Consider the following 7,952-nt stretch of genomic DNA (forward strand, 5'->3'; position numbering starts at 1 on the left):
TAAATGCCATTTATTTCCGAAGTAAGACACAACATGCAGCTGTTTACCTTGTGTACATTGTAGTCTTGTTGAATCTATGCTAATACTTTCAGTTCGCCCTCTGTCAAGTGTTGATTGATGACTCCATTTTTGAACTTAAGTCAGAAACCTACCTTAATATTTTACCTGATTTTATGCCTATTGACTGAATTGGATGGGGTTGGTCGTGTTTCAGATGAAACATTAGAAGTTCAGGCTTCCTCTGCCCAATTAACTAGGAAAAAAGGAAACTGTTTAAAGAAGATCATGGGACTGCTCTAGGTGTCCTGGCCAACATTTATTCCTCATCCAAAACAAATTAACTGTTCCTTATTCTTGTTGTTTATTTGAGATGGGTGGATGAGTGAAACTTGCTAATGTGGGAATTGGCTGAACATCCTGAAATTTGGTTGGAAAGCCATTTGTCCCGTCTTTGTAGACTGTGTGATCCAATTTTAAAGAGAAATGAAATGTCATTCAAAGTCTGGAGACTTTACACATCACAAGTTTTGTTCCAAGTCCTTCTCAGATCTGATGAGCTAATGTTTGGAGGACCAATGTATTGTAGCTCCAATGCACACAATACACATCACTGGACACCACTTCTGTAATTTCCAAATGCACATCTATGGCCCACACATTCCATGGACCTTGCAGCACCCAGGAGTCCTGCCTTTTGAATGACTGAAAGGGAGGCTGCCTGCAGAGGTTGCAGGCTGGCAATTGGAACTCATCTCAGGTAGGATTCCTTTAAGATAAGTACTTAACTGGCTTTCCTTCAGCCCCCCAGCTCACACTGTTTCTTGGTGCGACCTAACACCCCCCTCACAAGTGTCGTCCCACATCCAGGCTAGTGGCCAACATTCAAGGTTACACACCCACAATCCCCAGACCCCTACCAACATTAGCAATTTTATCTCTCATGTTGCTCACCAATCCTACCCCCTCGACCACTACAACCCTCAAATACTGCTGCAAGCTACCTTCAAAAGAACAGGAGACCTTGGACTTTGTGCGCTACTAAACTTTTCAGCAGCAGGCCCTCCAATTAAATATCTGCTGGCGTACCACTAACTGAGTAAGGTGCTTTTAGAGTCATAGAGAGATGCTGCACAAAATAGGTCTTTGCCCAACCGAGTCTTGGGCCAACCATCAACCATCCATTTACACTAATTTTACTTTAATGCCATTTGTTATTCTCCCCACATTCTCATCAGCTCTCCCCAGATTCTACCACTCGCCTACACATTGGGGGCAATTTACAGTGGCTCATTAACCTACCAACCTGCACGTTTTGGGGATATGAAAGGAAACAAGAGCACCCGGAGGAAACCCACATGGTCACAGGGAGAACTTGCAAACTCCACAGAGGCAGCACCCAAAGTCAAAATTGTCTCTTGCACTGTGAAGCGTCAACTCTACTTGCCGGGCCACAGTTTTGCCCTTTTTTTTTATAATCTCTTTTTTATTCTGTTTATCTCTTTTTTTTCCTTTATAAGAAAACTTGTATAACAAAAATAAATTACTTCACCCCTCCCTCCCCCACCCCCCCACCACACCTTTGCTCACTTGCCTTTGATGACAGTGACCAGTTTCTAGCCATATGGAACTTTCTGAGCATATGAAGGGTATTGAATGAAATTGTCTATCATTCTTGTTTTTCTCTCTCTTTTCCTCCTTTTCATTCTGTTTTCTCTTCCTTTCTTTCTATCCTTTATTTGACTCTCACTGTCTCTTTCTCTCACTCACTGTACATCTTCATTCACAATAAAGACAGTAGCACTGCAGATACATCCTTCCCTTACTGGGGGGTGAAGCAAGCCTCCTTTTATTTACAGTCTCTATCATCTTCTCTTTTATTGTATGCAAACTGAAGTCTATATACGAATATTTTTATTGTGTAGGCTTAAAGGACCAAAATATTTGACACAATCTTTTTCTAATAGCATTTGCCAAACACTGCAACAGATGTGACAGATCAGGCTATGATAATAAAATATCTCTGCAAAGTATTTGCATGTCATCATCATGGTGAAGATTAAGTATGGCTCTTCTGGAGCTCTCCTTTACCAACCAATATAATATCTGCAAGGGACTATGTTCTGTAATCTCTATTTTTCTTTTTAATCTCTTTTTTATTTATTTCTTGATAGAAATACTAATATAAAAAGGAAAAAAAAATCTTTCATCCCTTCTTCCCTCCCCTCCAATCCCCTGCAGTCTCTTGTATTGCTACGTCCAGAAATCTGATGCCCTGTCCATTATTCTGAAGCATCTCTACATCAATAAAATAGAGAGCTTTTGCTGGGATATTAAAATACTCCTTTGTTTGGCTTAAGTATTATTTTCTGGAGACTCATAGATATCACCATGTATTGAAGTTGTCCAGTCACGAATTTGCCACTTATACTTCAATGATTTTATGTTCAGTTATTATTACAGTCAACTTTGAAAATGAAAGAACACAAGAGTTTTTGTTAAATTTCAAAACCATTCATAAAAATCAGTTTTCAAAGGGTTCTTGAACAGTTACTTGAAGTGATTAATCACCATAAATTTATCTTCATTAATTTACAAAACAATGTCAAATTATCCTTGGTGCCAAATCTATTTTATGTATTAAAGTGCCTACTCAACAGCTGTTGACTGGGTACTTTAATACATAAAATATGAACTCAATTTATGCAAGATCCTTGTCATACTCGGAAGTACTGGTCACATCTTCTCCTGATGGGGAGGAAGATTTCCTGAGTTTTTGTAATCCACCTTGAAAGCACCCCACAATGAAAGCATTGTGTCAGTATTGGGCTGCAGTAAAAATGTGAGGCAGTTCAGGAGAGTGACAATGAGATTTTCATTATCTTTGGAGTTAGATACAAACAAGTAAACAGAAATCATTGTGCAGTGCAGAGAACTTCTCCTGGAACTCTGGTTGGAGTCTCGTAATTGATGGAGTAAGAAATAGTGTATTCATAGTTTCTGGTATATATTGCAGCCACTGTGATTAAAAGTGATTCGTATTGAGTTCTGTCAGTGGTGATCTCCTGGATGTTTCTGCTGTGGTGATGGTCAATGGTAACGTTAAAGGAAAATAGTATCTCATTGAGTAACATATGCTGTGGATGAAGGGAAATCAATGGATGTGCTATACTTAGATTTCCAGAGGGCATTAGACAAGGTGCTGCATCAAAAGTTATTGCAGAAAGTAAAATCTCATGATGTAGGAGGTAACATATTGGGAAGGATAGAAATTGGCTGACTTACAGGAAACAGAGAGCAGACATAAATAATTTTTGTTGTTGGCAAGATGCAATGATGCACCATGGGGATTGATGTTGGTGCATTAACTTTTTACAATTTATGTAAATGACTTGGATGGAGGCAGCAAAAGGATCGTTGCTAAATTTGGAGGAAAGTAAGTTGTGAAGAGGACATAAGCAGGCAAGAGAAAAGTTAAGTGAATTGGCAAAGATCTGGAAATGGAGTATGAAGCAGGAAAATGTACATTTGTCTACTTTGGCGGGAAAAATAAAAAAGAAGCATATTATCTAAATGGCAACATTATCTGAGGTGCAGAGGGATCTGGTGCATGATTCATAAATGGTAATATGCTGGTACAGCAAATAACTGGGAGGGGAATTGCTTGGAATTCAACACAAAAATAGGGAGGTTATACTTAGCTATTTAGGGCACTAGTTAGACCACATTTGCACACATTATTGGTCTTCATATTTAAGGAAAGAGGTTAATGTATTGAAAATAATTCGGAGAAGGTTTACTGGACTGGTACCTGTAATGGATGAGTTGGTTTATGATGGATGAGTTGGTTTATGAGAAAAGGTTGGACAGACTATCTTGTATATCTCATAGGGTCATAGAGCAATACAGCACAGATACAAGCCCTTCGGCCCAACCAGTCCATGCCCACCATGGTGCCCACCCAGCTAGTCCCAATTTCTTGTGTTGAGTCCATATCCCTCCAAGCCCTGCCCCTCCGTGTACCTTTCCAAGTGCTTCTTAAGTAATACTATTGTACCTGCCTCAACCACTTCCTCTGGCAGCCCATTCCATATACTCACCACCCTCTGTGTGAAAAAGTTGCCCTTCAGGTCCCTTTTAAATCTTTCCCCTCTCACCTTAAACCTATGGCCCCTAGTTTTGGACTCCCCTACCCTGGGGAAAAGACTGTTACCATCCACCTTATCTATGCCTCTCATAATTTTAAACACTTCTATAACGTCGCTCCTCATTCTCCTACATTCCAAGGAATAAAGACCTAGCCTGGTCAACCTCTCACTACAACTCAGGCCCTCTAGTCCTGGCAATATCCTCATAAATCTTCTCTGCACTCTTTCCGGTTTAACCACATCTTTCCTGTAACAGGGTGACCAAAAACTGTACACAGTACTCCAAGTGTGCCCTCACCAACAACTTATACAACTGCAATGAAATGGCTCAACTCCTATACTTAATGCTCTGATGAATCCCAGCATGGTAAAAAGCCTTTTAACACCACCCTGTCTACCCATGAGGCCACTTTCAATAAACTATGCACTTGTACTCCAAGGTTCCTCAGTTCCATTCCATTCCTAGTGCCCTACCATTCATAGTATAAGACCCACACTGGTTTGACTTTCCAAAATGCATCACCTCACACTTATCCATATTGAAATCCATTTGCCATTCCTCGGCCCACTTCCCTAAATGATTTATGGATCTCCTGGAGTGAGAGGGGACTTCATTGAAACATGCAAGGTGCTGAGGGTCTTGACAAGGTGGACTTGAGGGGATTTTTTCTTGTGGAGATTCTGGAACTAGGAGTCACTCTTTAAAAATAAGACATTGCACACTTAAAGCAGAGATGAGACAGTTTTTTTTCAGTCTTCCTCAAAGAGAGTTGGAAGTGGAATCTTTGAACAGTTTTAAGATAGAGATAGGTAAATGTTTGATAAGGAATAAAATGACAGGTTAGTGTGGATAGACAGGAATGCAGAGTTGAAGTTACAATCATATCAGTCATAACCTTATGAAATGGTGGAGCAGGCTTGAAGGGCCGAGAACTATTCCTGCTCTTAATTGTCTGATTACATGTATTGACGCAGATGGTCATTGCCAGGCACGAATGTGGCACAATGGTAACCTGATGCTTAAGATACCATGTCCACATCTGCAATGTCTTTCTACATTCGGCCATGGACTGGATCTCTCTGCACTGAGCTAATGGAGTGGGATCCTTCAACAGATTGCAGTGTAATGAGCAAGGCCAGTTGGCATGTCCAGGGAGTGTCTTTGTTTATCACCATCTGCCACTTTCCTGCTTCTCCTCCTCCCTCTGCTCGCCTTCTTCCTGCCACGACACAGTGAGGAAAGGCTGTGTTACTGATGCCTGATTGTGGAGGAAGCGACAGAAAACCCTGAAGCATGAGCTTCCCTCTGAAGAATACTGCAGGGGTCCCAGAGCAGTCCAGTCCCTCATCAAGAAGATCCCAATGGCATTGTCCACTGACTTCTGATGCCCCTGTATGTGTTATTGCAATTGAGCTCTCCAGCACTGATAGGAGCTCAGACCAAGGAGTAGATGTTCTTTGTCAATGAGAACTATCCATCCATCTGACATGGTGGATGAGATATGTTGGGGCCAGTGACAGCCCCAGGATAAGTGCATCAGGCACCTACTGAAGACCTACTGAAAAGGATGGAGCTGAATTCCTGTCTCCTTGTGTAAGGTGCTATCTAAATGTAGGTCTTTAACTGAGCTTTCTGCATTTAGTGCCTTGCAGGTGATTACATTCTCACTCCTTTGTGTGTACTGACAGGGACAAGGTGCAGCAATATGATGAAAATTTGGGAATGCACAAGACAAATTTGGTCAGTGATGGTGCTTAATATGGAGACAAACCCTTGATGAGTAGCCACTTATCCTTACCATGTTCCGTTTCTGAGTTGTTGAGGCCTGTTTCTAATCTCATACAACATGTAATGGAATGCTGGAGGTAATGTTCTTTTGCAGCACTAAAACAAATAATAGCTATCTGCATATTCTTACCAAATAAATGCCTCTGACTTACAGAAGGGCAATTTTTAGTTTCTCCTGCTCACTGGATATTAAGAGTTATTTGTTTGGCAGCTGCAGTGACTTTCACTTCTCATCATAGAATTCTTTCAAAAAAATGTTTCCTCTCTATATCAGTTTATGAGAACCATTTCAAAAATTGAATGTCAAAACAGAGCTTGGAAGAACTGATTGTCAGCTAACGTCCTCAGGGCAATTATGAAAGAGCAATTTAGGTAGATTATTACAATCTGCTTTACAGTATATGGTTCTGACCTAGAGACACAATGTCTCCAATATAAATTATATTTCCACAGATTTCTAACTTGTCTTGAAGTTGCTTCTATAATGGTGGCTATGTGGGAGAGGAAATAGAGATTCACTTTAAATAAAAACAAATTTTCCATCCTGTTTTAATAGTGCTCTGGAGGCTACACACTCAGTCTGACTAAAATCACATTACCAGAGCACCCAATTGGAAAATCTGCAGTTGTAGCACAGAATCACCTGCTAATTCTCATCCCAGGCTCAGGAAGACTGTAAATTATATTTAGTATGTCAGCTCTGCTTCAGAATGTGAAATTAAAGGACTGATTGGAGAATTAAAATGCAGAAAGGCCTGTTTTGCTAATGAGAAGCCTTCAGGTAATTTTGGATGGTATGAGGGAATAGAAAAATGTCCTCCGTGAATAGAAAGGCAACGCACCACATTGCAGGAAGTGATCACAGAGTTATGTGAATTATACTGTACTACTTTATGCAGGTATATCCGTTAATAAAAGGTTGCTGCTGTCACTTTTATTTAGATTGGCCACCTTTCTGTTTTCTGCTAGAGAAGCCAAGTGTCTCTTCACAGGTAGTAAATGAGGTGGACTTCAGGACAGATAATGGGCACTCAAGATGCATTTCACTGTGTATTTCGATGTTCATGTGATCTATCTATCTATCTATCTATCTATCTATCTATCTATCTATCTATCTATCTATCTATCTATCTATCTATCTATCTATCTATCTATCTATCTATCTATCTATCTATCTATCTATCTATCTATCTATCTATCTATCTATCTATCTATCTATCTATCTATCTATCTATCTATCTATCTATCTATCTATCTATCTATCTACCTACCTACCTCTGCCAAAGAAAAGCTTTCTTTGAAAGGTCCCTGAGATCTTTGACATTGTTTTTTCTATGGCAGCATTTCTGTTGTTAGCAGTTAGCATAATGTTATTACAGCGCCAGTGACCCGGCTTCAATTCCGGCCGCTGCCTGTAAGGAGTTTGTATGATCTCCTCGAGTCTGCATGGGTTTCCTCTGGGTGCTCTGGTTTCATCCCACGTTCCAAAGACATATGGGTTTGAAAGTTGTGGGCGTGCTATGTTGGTGGCGGCAGCGTGGCGACACTTGCGGGCTGCCCCCAGAACACTCTACGCAAAGATGCATTTCACTGTGTGTTTCGATGTACATGTGACTAATAAAGGTACCTTATCTTGTCTTTCTTAGGGGCTGTGTTGATGGAAATGACAGACAGGATCAGGAGGTGTTCTATCCAGCGGTCATCAATTCTTGTCATGCTGTGAGTGATGTGGACATCCTTGTGGCCCCTCATTCAGTTCCAATGCCTGGATTGCAATGAGATGTTGTACTTGTCTGCCAGATGAAACAAAGTGGTGATAATGATAAGATTGTGCTTCAGACATTAATCAGGAGGAGGGCTCCATTGGAGTTGGCTTTCCCTACTCTTTCTGTACCAATCACATTTTTCCAGAGGATTGTGTCTTTTCCTTTTCTGGAATTGGAGGTGCCAGAAAGGATCAGGGGAACTCAGGTCATGGATTGCTCAAGAGCAGAACAGAATTCCTCTTTGACCTCATC

At 40.7% G+C, this 7,952-nt stretch overlaps 1 protein-coding gene across 1 annotated transcript in view; it reads left to right on the forward strand.

Moving 5' to 3' along the window:
- pwwp2b (PWWP domain containing 2B) overlaps window positions 1-7,601 on the forward strand; it is a 177,017-nt gene extending 169,416 nt beyond the window's left edge. The window contains exon 4 of the mRNA XM_052027800.1: window positions 7,581-7,601. The gene's annotated coding sequence lies outside the window, so the exon portion shown is untranslated. The remainder of the gene's footprint in view (window positions 1-7,580) is intronic.
- The last annotated feature ends 351 nt before the right edge of the window (window positions 7,602-7,952 follow it).

This window comes from Pristis pectinata, chromosome 12, assembly GCF_009764475.1.
Source record: "Pristis pectinata isolate sPriPec2 chromosome 12, sPriPec2.1.pri, whole genome shotgun sequence".
Classification (NCBI taxonomy): domain Eukaryota; kingdom Metazoa; phylum Chordata; class Chondrichthyes; order Rhinopristiformes; family Pristidae; genus Pristis; species Pristis pectinata.